Source organism: Mobula hypostoma, chromosome 16 (genome assembly GCF_963921235.1).
Source record: "Mobula hypostoma chromosome 16, sMobHyp1.1, whole genome shotgun sequence".
Taxonomy (NCBI): domain Eukaryota; kingdom Metazoa; phylum Chordata; class Chondrichthyes; order Myliobatiformes; family Myliobatidae; genus Mobula; species Mobula hypostoma.
The window spans coordinates 60,228,830-60,243,042 of record NC_086112.1 but is presented as its reverse complement, the minus strand read 5'-3'; positions in this window follow the sequence as shown (position 1 = coordinate 60,243,042).

Below are 14,213 nucleotides of genomic sequence, written 5' to 3'. Positions count from 1 at the left end.
CTGATGGTAATTGGGCAGGGATTTCGTCAGTCAAGCCTGGTTGAAGTCACTGACAATGAGTTGAAATGCATCGGGATGGACTGTTTATTGTTTAGAGATTACATCATGCAGTATCTTAAGCGCTTGATTCTAGTCAGCCGCTGGTGGTATGTAAATTGCCGTCAGGATTATAGAGGAGAACTCTGTAGGTAAATATAATGGATGACCTTTGACATCAGGTGTTCAATGTCAGGGTAAGATAAGTTTGACAAACTCAGCACATTGGAGCACCATTGAGAGTTTATCATGAAACAAACCTTTTGCCCTTTTTGAATCAGCAGTTGGTCATTCTTGTGAATTGAGAAGCCATCAGCTCTGATTGCCTTAGCTGGCTTGTTAAGCCATTTCTCGATTACACATAGAACACAACAATATCTCATTTTACTCCAATTCAGCAATCTTGCCCTCCGGTCCTCAATTTTATTTTCCAGGGACTGCACAATTGCTAACAAGATGCTGGATAGAGGAGGTCTCATGCCTCTGTGTTTCAGTTTCGGCCATAGCGATGAACCTTTATCTGCATGAAGGTGCTGTACCTGCTTGCTTGAGAGTTGTCTACAGAGTCCTTCAGAAGATCATGACATCTGTAGTTCATTAAGTCAATTTAAAAGTACATTGCTTAAAGGGAAATGACATGCTGTTGGTTGCAATGAAAATAATTAAATGGAGGTATATTTAGAAGTCCTGTACGTAGGCCACAGAACCTCGCAATGGTTCATTGGTGCCATCTTGTGTTGCTAAGCTAGTGAGTAGGGCTTTGCTGGTTCAAGAACTGAATGGTTGAAGGGAAGACAGTTCTTGAACCTGATGGTGGACCTCTTCAGGCTTCTGATAGCAGCTGCAAGTAGATGGCATAGCCCAGATGGCTGGGATTCCTGATGATGGATGTTACCTTCCTAAAGGAGCGCTACTTTTATTTACTACCAATAATGGTGAGGGATGTGCCTGTGATACATTGGGTTCTCTGAAAATGTGATTATTAGTGAAACTAAAGGCGTGCTCTTCATGTGGTTATTCGCTCACCAAGAAACAAAGTGAGGAAATATAGTTCAATGTATGTTTCCTTGAGTTCACCTTAACAAGTAGTGAGTAATTTTGAAAAATTCCCATTTGTACCATTTATTTTCAGTTAAAGCTTTTGACGCTTTTAATAGCAGCTTTAGCTCAAATAATATAAAGGACTGTGGATTGAGCTAAGCTGTATCTTGTATTTTTTTCCCAATAATGACTAATGCCAAAGAAGCACTTATCATTTTGAACTCTCATGAAACGTTCTGAAATTAGAAACATTTTGTTTGTCAAAATACAAAGTGGCAATCTCTCACTACCACCAACACCACCTCCCTCTAAGCCTCTCTGACGTGCACCTACTTTCAACCTTAACATTGTCATTTCTTTAGTTTCTGGGTTAAAATAGATTTAATTTATACTAGCCATTAGTTAAGAGTGATGATTTGTCAAAGTATCAACAGGGTGAAGTATCTAAATACAGTACTGCTGATGAGGAAATAATAGGTTCCAATCTGATCTAGGTAGAAATGGTGCACTGTCACAGAAATCTGTGTTGGTCAGTGACTGGATCAGTGTTGGTTTCGATCTCACTGCATTTTGATTGTTATTCTCACAGTCCCTCCCACACATGGAGGTAGTTAGTGGTGTTTTTTCGTATACTAACTGTGTCACTTGAATGGAAACAGAAGGGTATGGAGTATAGCGATTGTTTTTACAGTGGCATTATCAAGAAATCAAATAAATGACTTGAGAAAGATCTTCTATTTCCCAGTTTGGAACTGTGTCAAACCAATCACGGCACATAATTGCAAGGAAAAATTCACAAAATAAAATATTGAGAGGAGGGAATAAAAAGCATCAAACCAGAAGAACCTCCTTTGCCTCCACCAATATTGATATTTTTTTGGTTCCACTTTTCACATTGATTCCATCTGCAACATTAAAAAGAGTTCCATATCTGGGATGAAGCTCTTGCAGAGGTAGCAAGGTCTCTTCTTGAAATTTTGCAGGACAACACGAAGCTACATGCATGTTTGTAGGGTTGTTTGCTGAGCCTGGAGGTTAGGTTGCAGATGTTTCGTCACCAGGTTGAAGTGACATTATCAGTGCACAATTGAGTGTTGTTTCTGCCAAGTGCTTGCATTTATATTGGTTCATCTCATTGTTCTGATTGGTTGGCTGTCGCGCTGGTTGCTAGTCTCTGCTGATCCAATCAGAACAAAGAGTTGGTCCCAATATAAATGCAAGTACTCAGCAGAAACAACACTTAATTGCACACAGATGATGTCACCTCAGCTGGTGACAAGACGTTTATGACCTAACTTCCAGCCTTGGCGAAAAACCCTACAAACAACAGATACCTGAGCTACTAATCTTCTCTTTCATTTCAAACTATGTGCCTAAAACATGTGTGACTTTTCAGAATGTTAATAAGTTATGCATAATGCAGCTAACTATGCCTCTGCTAAAATGGCACTGATCTATGCATATCATAATGTATTCCACAATGTAACGAAAACATTTTGAAATATTTCCTATTCATTTATACTGCAATTATACTTCATCTCAGGAGTGACCAGAGTAATGGATATGCAAATAGTCATTTGCAGATTAGTTGAGTAACTTGCTTACATGATGAGAAGCTTAATTCTTCAAAGGTTAGTTGAAAGACTCTGGGAATGAATAAAATATTTAGTATTACTTGCCTGTATATTGTACCCCATTTCCATCACTGAAAAAATTTGTTTGCTGTGACATTGCATTATAACTCTGATTTTCTGGGACTAATTCTAAATTATCTTCATTCTTCATTTGTAGATTTCATTCTCTGATTACTAAATGTGCCTCTTTGGCTGTGTCTTCAAAGTGCAAGTTAAAGATTAATGTTGGAGGTTTGGTAGCAGGGGTCAGTTGAGTTTGTGTTGCGAAAGTTTCTGGTTCAACATGTTTAAGCTAAAAATAAAACAGAAAATGCTGGAAAATCTTATCAGGTTAGGTAGCTTCTGGGAAAAGTGGAAGATAATTAATGTCTTGGGTTAAAGGTCCTTCTTCAGAACTGGGAAAGAGAATATAAATGAGTATTGTGGTGGAGAGAGGGATTAAAATTACTTGAGCATCAGAGACATTTAAGGGGCATATAAGCAACAGGTAGGTAAAGCAGGTGTAACCTTGAAAACTATCAAAATCTTAAGGAAAAAATTGAGAAAATAGGAGCCAACTCTGCTTCGCTTTGTACAATGGATGACCATGCTATGTGATTACCTCACAATGTGTACTGCTGATGGGTGGTATGAGAGGGAAGAAGATCTGATTGAATAATTATCATTTGACCATTTCATTATCATCCATGATATGAACTTTCCTTTCCATTAATTATGCTGGCTGCCTAAATTCAGCTACACTTGGAAATTGTATCAAGAGGTTTTCTTGGAGTAACGATGAGTAAGTTCTTACTTCCTTTTCATTAACACCAACCAATTTACACATCTGACATTATAACTAATGCAGTGAACATGAACTCAAACTTCTATATATAGGATGGCATCACTTCTATTCCCTAGTGCCAGCCATTTTCTCCCTGGCTATAACTGAAGTTGCTTGCACTGATCAAGAAAAGGGGTTGGTACTACAGCAGGCATTTGTATGGTACAGTTCTAAATAGATATGAGTTGGCTTGTCCAAATGTATCATTGATCTACTTTATTCAGATATTAATTTGAAAATGAGCTTCTTGTTACAATTTAACCACCTTCTGCTAATTCTTGCAGCCGTTCTGTCACTACAGTTACTTCAGTTATAGGTCACTGACATCAATAGCTCCATTGGAATCACAGAGAGATGTGGAAGTAACGTGGTGCAGATTTCATCTGTTTAAGTTACCACTCAGGTCCTGCTGTATCTTTTGTCATGACTTGTGAATAAAGAAAACACCATGGAATCATGAATCCTGAGTCCCATACCTGACCTAATAACAGAAGGAAATACAGTATTGAAGCAGTTGAACATATTTTCCTTGAGGAATACTTCAAGCAATGTTTTCAGGCTATGGGTATCAGTACATTGGTCTTTTACCATTAGCATATGTACAAAACTTGTAAATTTTTGCTAAATATTGATAGAGTACAAAGTTCAAAGTAATTGTATTATCAACGCACATATATGTCACCATATACAATCCGGAGATTCATTTTCTTGTGGGTATACTTAACAAATCTATAGAATAGTAACTATTACAGAATCCGTGAATGACTACCAAACTAGAGTGATCAACCTGAGTGCAGAAGACAACAAACTATGCAAATGCAAAAAGAAGAAACAATAATATAAATAAATAAGCAATAAATATCAATAAGATGCAATAAAGACATGGTAAATGGGGCAACATGGTAGCGTAGTGGTTAGTGTGCCATTTTTACAGCTAGGAGAGTTGGAATTTGGAGTTCAATCGTGGTATCTTCTGTAAGGAGTCTCTGTATGTTCTGTCCCTGGAATGCATGGGTTTTCTCCGGGTGCTCCGGTTTCCCCCCACAGTCCAAAGACGTACTGGGTAGTTAAATCGGTCATTATAAATTGTCCTGCGATTGTTAAATCTGGAATGTCGGGTGTTGCTGGTTGTTGTGGCTTGAAGGGCCGCTTCATGCTGTATTGCTAATTAAATAAATAAATATTCCTTAACATAAATAGAGCCCTGAGGTTTCTTTCCCAACTTAGGAACTCCCAATGATGAGGGTGATGCCAAGAAAGTTCCCTTCTTTTCAGATTTACCGAAGAAAGAATATATTTGCAACAGAGGAATGTAGTAAAAGTTCACTGTATTGGTTTCCGGGATGATGGTTAATAAAAAGGTGAGGATGATATAGTAGGCTGGTCGGGAAGGTTAGATCTAAGAAGATCCAGGATAAGCTCGACATCTGGTTTAGGAGTCATATGAAGGTAGTGGAGGGTTGCTTTTCAGAATGGAGACTTGTGACCAGTGGTGTGCCACAGGGATTGTTGCTGGTTCCATGGTCAGCAGGTTTGTGGAAGTGGACAAAATTAGCAATTCAGTGGACAGTGTCTAACTTTCCAATAGTGTCTAGATCAACTGGGAAAGTGGACCAAGGAATGGCAGATGGAATTTAACTCAAAGAATTGCAAAGTGATGCACCTTGAGAAGTTAAACCAAGGCAACATTTCCACGGTAAATAGCAAGGCTTTGTGTGTGTTTTAAAACAGAGAGACCTTAGTATATAGTTCCCTGAAAGTGACAGCACAGGTAGACAAGGCAGTGAAGAAGATGTATAGCACATTTACTTCCATCAGTTAGGCAAATATCTGCAGGATCTAATGCTACAACAATACAAGATGGTGGTGAGACCACACTTGAAGAACTGTGTGCAGTTCTATTTGCCTAGCCATAGAAAGGATGTTATTAATCTGAAAGGAGTACAGAAAAGATTCATGGGGATAGTACCAGGACCAGTGGGCTTGATTATAAGTTGAGCTTGGACTGGCTGGGAGCTGAGAGGTGACCTAATCAAAGTTATAAAATAATAAGCGGCATAAATGAGGTGAATGATTATGCTTTATTTCTGTAAGGAGGTTTAAAACTAGAAACTTCAATTCACACAGAAAAATGTACAGTTCAATGAGACCGTCTCTCACTTGTCAACATTTAAGAGAGTATAGTGTTCATCTTTTTAGATATTCCTCATTTAGTAAAAACGGAGTATGATATAGTGTTACATATAAGGAGAGTCAAGGGGTTAGTGCAGGAAAGCGATGTTGAGGCCAAAGTTCAACAGTGATGTTATTACGTGGCAGAGCAGTGATAAAGAGCTGAGTGACCTACTCCACCTGCTGAGCACTCCTTCAGAAGTGTGGGGTAAGCTTCTGACACGGAGATTCATGGGTGCGCTACCAGGAATGGTGTTTGAGCTGATAAGATGGTGGAAGCTTGCACTCAACGTCATCAAGGAATCGATTTTGAACTCCAGGAAGGGGAAACCAACAGAAAACCTACCAGTGCTGATTGAGGTTCCCGTAGTGGGAAGGGTGAGCAGCATCAAGTTCCTGGGCGTCGACATCTCAGCGGATCTATGGCACGTCGTTGATAATAGAGCTGATTCTGATTCTGAATCAGGCATTTAAGAGACTCCTAAATGGACACACAAGTATGCAGAGAATGGAGGGTTGTGAACCATGTGAAGGCTGAAGGGGTCGGTGTAATTAGCTATCATTATCTTAATTATTTCACACAACACCAAGGGTAAAGGGCCTGTTCCTGTGCTTCACTATTTCATCACCTACATATTATATTCTATTTTTTGTGTTTTTATGTTGTTCTCCCATATTTTCTTAACTACTCCTTTGTCATGCATCCACTAAGATCATTTTAATGACATTCCTTGGTAAAACAAATTATGTCAGCTTCTGCAATTACATCATTCTGAACAGTAATTGTTTATATCCCTCTGCTTCATTTTCTGGGAAAAGAATGAAATAAGCATATTTAAGAAATCCATGGGGAATTGTGCAACGAGTCTGGTGCAATGGACTTAAATGTGGCTGGGAGGACATCTAAGGAACAATTTAATATATATTCTGAGGTCATCAGTTGCTGCACGATGAGCATCTACCTTTTAAATTTTTTATTTCATTGTAAAAACATCTCAAGAATCAATTAATATGATATGTAAATTGTTAAGGTAAGATTAATTAAAAATCCCTTTTACTCAACATATGAAGGAAGATTTTTCGCACGGGCAAAGCTTTATGATTGGAATGGCAAAAAGCAAAATAAGGACGTGAAAAATGCCACGTCCAGTGTGTAAAAGATGTTGGTGATGCATGCTTGCCCAGGCAAATCCAGAGCAAGAAAGTTCAATAGATTTTCTGCCAGTCAGTCTTAACTTACTTCCTCTCTGATAGATAGAGGCTGGGTCTCGGAGATGTGTGGTAAACTTTTATGTAGGACTAAAAACTTACCAGTGAAACCTGCCCTTTGCTCCTGCTTCAGCCCCAAAATGCTGATTGTATTCTTCAGTGTTTCAACAATTTCATAAATGAGTATTCTATCAGACAGCCAGAGCTGTTCAGTTTAAAATATAAAAATGCTATAGAGTACAGGTATTATTTCAAGCTGCTGAGTTAATTGTAATAATAGCATCTGTAAGCATTCTCCGAGCCAGACACAATAGCATAAGATACTATACGTCTATGGCTCTTGCTTTCTAAATATGTAGTATCGTAGAAGGTAATGTTGGTGTACTCAATGTATAATGCAGTAAGTAGCTTTCAAGAGGAGGAACCAAGCCAGTTGTGCACATGCTATTGTACCCAAAATGCTTGTAGTATTGCACAGAAGTTTTTTGGAAAATGAGTAAAAGCTACATTGAACTCGGCCAGAGTGCATTGTTGTAATTAATAGTAAATGGAATGAGTATTGGTATCAGTGGACAGTTTCAAATGATTTAGTAAGGAAAGAGAATTGGTATCAGTAGACAATTTCAAGTGAATTAGTAAGAGAAATTAGAAAGGGGAAGAGTATTGGTATCAGTGGAGAGTTTCAAATGATAGACCAATATTATTCCCCATTTATAAAATCCACTAGGACACATAATCTTATTAGGGGAATGAATAAACCCAGTAAGGGTTGCCTTATTAGTTCATGAAAGAAACATAACAAAAGGTGCTAAAATTAATTAAGGTTTTTAATACCCGAAGTAATTTCATTTTTACAATATCTTAGGAATAATCAAATTACCATAAAGAAATAAAGAGGTGAGGATAGGGCTGTGGATGACATTGTGGCTGGCTATACTTAAAGATCAGCAGACTGGTATCAACGATGTGACAGGGCACTTCCTTTGCAAAGCATGGCCAATAGGTGCAAGGCTCAATGAAATTCCTCTGCTGGGAGTCAGCATGGTTTGATGACTTCCAGGTCACGATGTGGTAGGTTTTCAAGAGATCAACCTTTAGAATCACTTCTAAAGGAATAATCTGAAGAGTAGGTAGACAAGGAAGAGAAGGAGGAAAGGAAGGGGTTACAGGAATATGAGAACATACATGCATCCCTGCAACACATTCTCATCCATCCGTTCCTCTTTCTGTGGTCACCACACATTCTCCAACATTCCTTCTGTCACTGCATGCCAAATTTCCCTTTTGTCAACAACACAAAAACATATCCATCAGAAGACGACCCTCATGATACAATGCATCAATGCATACACAAGTGTTTCATGCCTTTGCATTCACTTACTGCCTGCTTCCCATGTGCCTTTGGTTCTCCTTGTGTACTTAACGAATTACTTCCACTGAACTTGCCTGCAAACCTTCGACTGCAGAGGGCTGTAGGTCACTCTATACTAGGAAAGCCTAGATTCACTTTGGCATGACAACAGGCAACTGCAGGAGAACTGGAACAGTGTGGTAGCACAGCGGTTAATGTGACACTATCACAGGACGTCTGAGTTCAGAATTTCATTCTGGCTCCATCTGTAAGGAGTTTGTATGTCCTCCCTGTGAACGTGTGGGTTTCTTCTGGGTGCTCCAGTTTCCTCCTATATTCCAAAGATGTGCGGCTTAGTAGGTTAGCTGATAATTATAAATGGTCCTGTGATTAGGCTAGGTTGAAACAGGTGGGTTGCTGGGCAGTGTGGCATGTTGGTCTGGAAGGGTCTATTCCATTGTGTATCTCTAAGTAAATGAAGTAATTACAGTTACACGTCTAAGTAAATAACTGGTAGAACAGAAGGGGTGAAGGCAAGAATGCTCTAGATATGTTCCTGTTTCCAGTGCAGTTAGCGTGTGATTCTGCTCCTCAGTCAGAGAAAAAGATTAATGGGTTATCACATTGCTGCAGAGCCTTGTGCTTTACTGAAAACAATGGCAGAGATCAGTAGTTGCACCCCGGTAAACCCACACGTGGATTACCACCTACTCACTGCTGGGAAGGAAGCATTTCAAGCTCCCCGCGTAGCTGGTGCCATCATTCTTCCATGGCTTTTTGACCCTGTGGACAGGCTTTCAGAGAAGCTTTTTCAGTTCATCAAGTATTTAGTTATGGACTCTAATAATTCTTCTTCTAAGTTTGGCCCAACTTGTTTACTGCTGTAGAACTAGAGGTTTTTTTTCTCTACTTCGGCTTTTGTGTATTCTATGAATTTCCCTTCGCTGCCCCTTTTGTGAAGCATGCAAAGCTTCTGAGCTGTTGGCTTTGGGTAATGGTATCTTCACATCTTCACTGTTTTCCTTCTCTTCCTTCATTGTTCTTAGGTTTCTGAGTTTGTTCTAAAGGAGACAAGGAGGAAGGAGAACGAAGAGAGTGAATGCCTACATTATCTAGTGTTTGTGAATGACAAGATTATGAAACGAGGAGAAAATAGAGTGAATGAATTAATTGCTGCAATAACTTAATCATTGCTCTCTCCACTGCTATCAACAACATAATCTTGATGGTTCTCCCCATCATCTGCCAAAAATTTCTCCTCTGTTAAACGTAAATGTAGGTTATTTCATCTGCCTACTGCTATTCATTTGCTATCCCGTAAGACAAAGCGAAGGTTGTCAGTAAATACTTTGCAACACCCCAGTACTTTGCTTAATCTTGAGGATGTATTCCCAATGCTATGAATCACTTGCGCTGAATAAAGGCACTCTCTTCCTTGTAGAGCATTTGGATTTTTTTTTCAGAAGTCAGTCTGGCTGTGAAACTATGAGTAATGGCTGAGCAAATGGAAACGTATGCAGAAATGTCTTTAAACCCAGAGCTGAGTATGTCATGAAGCCCGCTCTAATAGGGGCTGCTACATAGGGAGAGGTGGATTACCGATGCTGCTGATATGCCAGGAACGTTCCATTTGTCCTTTCTCTTTCTTCCGCTGCGCACTGCTGCACTGGAATCCTGCAAACACTTCAAGCAATGAAACCATTAAATTGATCTATTTATTGTAAAATTAGAGAGAGGTAGCAGCTTCCAACAGCAAGAGATGAAACAGACCTTAGGATTTGGGCAGTGGATCAACACCTGGTGCTTCAAGTTCTCAGCAGTGTATTCTTGATCCTTACATATTAATGGACTGCTCATCACTGATAGCCATTGTACATTGCCTGGTTGGTTCACTCCATACTAAGAACGCAGTGATAAAACCATCACTAATTTCTGCAAGACTACCAGGTGCCTGGCAATGCAGACAGAACCTGAGTGGATGTGTTTTATTTTGGTATGAACCTGTGAGTATTCAGATTCTAGTGAAAAGAACAGAAAGGTAAATCAGTGTTCTGTGGGGAGTCGCTGGAGTGCAGGGTATATTTCAGTGTTATGGGGATGGCTTGTTGGCTCATTGGGGCAATGTTTTACGGTACCAGTGACCCCGGTTCCATTCCCACCACTGCCTGTAAGGAGTTTGTACATTCCCCAGGTGACTGTGTGGGTTTTCTCCGGGTGCTCCGGTTTCCTCCTGCAGTTCAAAGACGTGGTGGTTGGTAGGCTAATCGGTCATTATGAATTGTTGGTTTAAGTTGTGGGATTGAGTTTAAGAGCTGAGAGCTATATAGGACCCTGATCAGGCCCCTCTTAGAGTACTGTGCTGAGTTCTGGTCGCCTCGCTCAGGAAGGATGTGGAAACTATAGAACGGGTGCAGAGGAGATTTACAAAGATGTCGCCTGGACTGGGGAGCATGCCTTATGAGAATAGGTTGAGTGAACTCGGCCTTTTCTCCTTGGAGCGGTGGAGGATGAGAAGTGACCTGATAGAAGTGTATAAGATGGTGAGAGGCATTGATCATGTAGATAGTCAGATACTTTTTCCCAGGGCCGAAATGGCTAACAGGAGAGGGCACAGTTTTAAGATGCTTGGAAGTAGGTCGAGAGGAAATGTCAGGGATAAGTTTTTTAGGTAGAGAGTGGTGAGTGTGTGGAATGGGCTGCCGGCGATGGTGGTGGAGGTGGATACAGTACGGTCTTTTAAGAAACTCCTGGATAGGTACATGGAGCGTAGAAAAATAGAGTGTTACAGGTAACGTTCGGTAATTTCTAAGTAAGTACACGTTCAGCACAGCATTGTGGGCTGAGGAGCCTGTATCGTGCTGTCGGTTTTCTACGTAAATCGGTGGACTGCTGGTCTGCGTGGTTCAAAGGGCCAGAAGGCCCTATACTGAACTGTACTTTAATAAAATTATATCAAATGGCTAACTTCAATAGATGCCACCAGCATGTGCAAGCTGGAAGTTCGTGTACAAGGCTGGCGGAAGCACAGGGTGCAGGGTAATGCATCGTATATGAATTAGATGCTGATTGACCGTGAATGTGGGGGAGATGGGGTGAAAATTGGAATAGTTCTGTCTCGCACTGCATTTAGTTGTAGCCGAGCACACGCTTGGGCGGCCTCCTCAGCCACTGTGGATACAGCGTTTCTTTCAATAGACAATAGGTGCAGGAGTAGGCCATTCGGCCCTTCAAGCCAGCACCGCCATTCACTGTGATCATGGCTGATCATCCACTATCAGTATCCAGTTCCTGCCTTATCCCCATAACCTTTGATTCCACTACCTTTAAGAGCTCTATCCATCTCTTTTTTGAAAGCATCCAGAGACTTGGCCTCCACAGCCTTCTGGGGCAGAGCATTCCATATATCCACCACTCTCTGGGTGAAAAAGTTTTTCCTCAACTCCGTTCTAAATGGCCTACCCCTAATTCTTAAACTGTGGCCTCTGGTTTTGGACTCATCCATCAGCGGGAACATGCTTCCTGTCTGCAGCATGTCCAATCCCTTAATAATCTTATATGTTTCAATCAGATCCCCTCTCATCCTTCTAAATTCCAGTCGCTCCAATCTTTCAACATATGACAGTCCCGCCATCCCGGAAATTAACCTTGTGAACCTACGCTGCACTCCCTCAATAGCAAGAATGTCCTTCCTCAAATTTGGACTGCACCCAGTACTCCAGGTGTGGTCTCACCAGGGCCCTGTACAGCTGCAGAAGGACCTCTTTGCTCTTATACTCAATTCCCCTTGTTATGAAGGCCAGCATGCCATTAGCTTTTTTCACTGCCTGCTGTACTTGCATACTTGTTTTCAGTGACTGATGTACAAGAACACCTAGATCTCGTTGCACTTCCCCTTTTCCTAACTTGACTCCATTTAGATAATAATCTGCCTTCCCGTTCTTACCACCAAAGTGGATAATCTCACATTTATCCACATTAAACTGCATCTGCCATGCATCTGCCCACTCACCCAGCCTGTCCAAGTCACCCTGCATTCTCATAACATCCTCCTCACATTTCACACTGCCACCCAGCTTTGTGTCATCGGCAAATTTGCTAATGTTACTTTTAATTCCCTCATCTAAATCATTAATATATATTGTAAACAGCTGCGGTCCCAGCACTGAAACCTGCAGTACCCCACTGGTCACCACCTGCCATTCTGAAAGGGACCCGTTAATCGCTACTCTTTGTTTGCTGTCAGCCAGCCAATTTTCAAACCATGTCAGTACTCTGCCCCCAATACCATGTGCCCTAATTTTGCCCACTAACCTCCTATGCGGGACTTTATCAAAGGCTTTCTGAAAGTCCAGGTACACTACATCCACTGGCTCTCCCTTGTCCATTTTCATAGTTACATCCTCAAAAAATTCCAGAAGATTAGTCAAGCACGATTTCCCCTTCGTAAATCCATACTCACTCAGACCAATCCTGTTACTACTATCCAGATGTGTCGTAATTTCATCTTTTATAATTGACTCCAGCATCTTTCCCACCACCGACGTCAGGCTAACCGGTCTATAATCCCCTGTTTTCTCTCTTCCTCCCTTCTTGAAGAGAGGGACAACATTAGCCACCCTCCAATCCACAGGAACTGATCCTGAATCTATAGATCATTGGAAAATGATTACCAATACGTCCACGATTTCTAAAGCCACCTCCCCTGGGATGCAGACCATCAGGTCCCGGGGACTTATCAGCCTTCAGACCCAACAGCCTATCCAACACCATTTCCTGCCTAATATAATATAAATTTCCATCAATTCATCCATTACCCTAGGTCTTTTGGCTACTATTACATCTGGGAGATTGTTTGTGTCTTCTCTAGTGAAGACAGATCCAAAGTACCTGTTCAACTGGTCTGCCATTTCCTTGTTCCCCATAATAAATTCACTCGCTTCTGTCTTCAAGGGCCCAATTTTGGTCTTAACTATTTTTTTTTCCTTTTCACATACCTAAAGAAGCTTTTACTATCCTCCTTTATATTCTTGGCTAGTTTACCTTCGTACCTCATTTTTTCTCCGCGTATTGTCTTTTTAGTTACCTTCTGTTGCTCTTTAAAAGTTTCCCAATCCTCCGGCTTCCCACTGGTCTTTGCTATGTTATATTTCTTCTCTTTCATTTTTATGCTGTCCATTACTTCCCTTGTCAGCCGCGGCCTCCCCTGACTCCCCTTAGGATCTTTCTTCCTCTTTGGAATGAACTGATCCTCTACCTTTGCATTATTCCCAGAAACACTTGCCATTGCTGTTCCACTGTCATCCCTGCTAGGGTATTGTTCCATTGAACTTTGGCCAGCTCCTCCCTCATAGCACCATAGTTCCCTTTGTTCAACTGTAATACTGACACTTCCGAGTTTCCCTTCTCCTTCTCAAATTGTAGATTAAAACTTATCATCTTATGGTCACTACCTCCTAATGGCTCCTTTACCTCGAGGTCCCTGATCAAATCCGGTTCATTGCACAACACTAAATCTAGAATTGCGTTCTCTCTGGTAGGCTTCAATACAAGCTGTTCTAAGAATCCATCTCGGAGGGACTCCACAAACTCCCTTTCTTGGGGTCCAGTACCAATTTCCAACTGTGCCTCAAGCCCATCCACTTTATTTCTTAAACTCCGTGCATTCATATATAATACTTTTAATTCATTACTCCCCTGACTTCCCAAATAAGTTCCTATATCACTTGGCCATACTGTACAATCCCTTCTTGAGCTTTCTGCTCTGTTGATTCTGCTGTCATTCTTAACTTTTCTTATTCTCACTTTCCCTTTATCTCCATCCTTATGTTTCCAGCTCGTCCCCTCCCCCCCACAACTTAGTTTAAACACACCCGTGTCACAGAGGCAAACCTGCCTGCCAGAATGCTGGTGCCCCGCTTATTAAGGTGCAACCCGTCTCTTTTGTGCA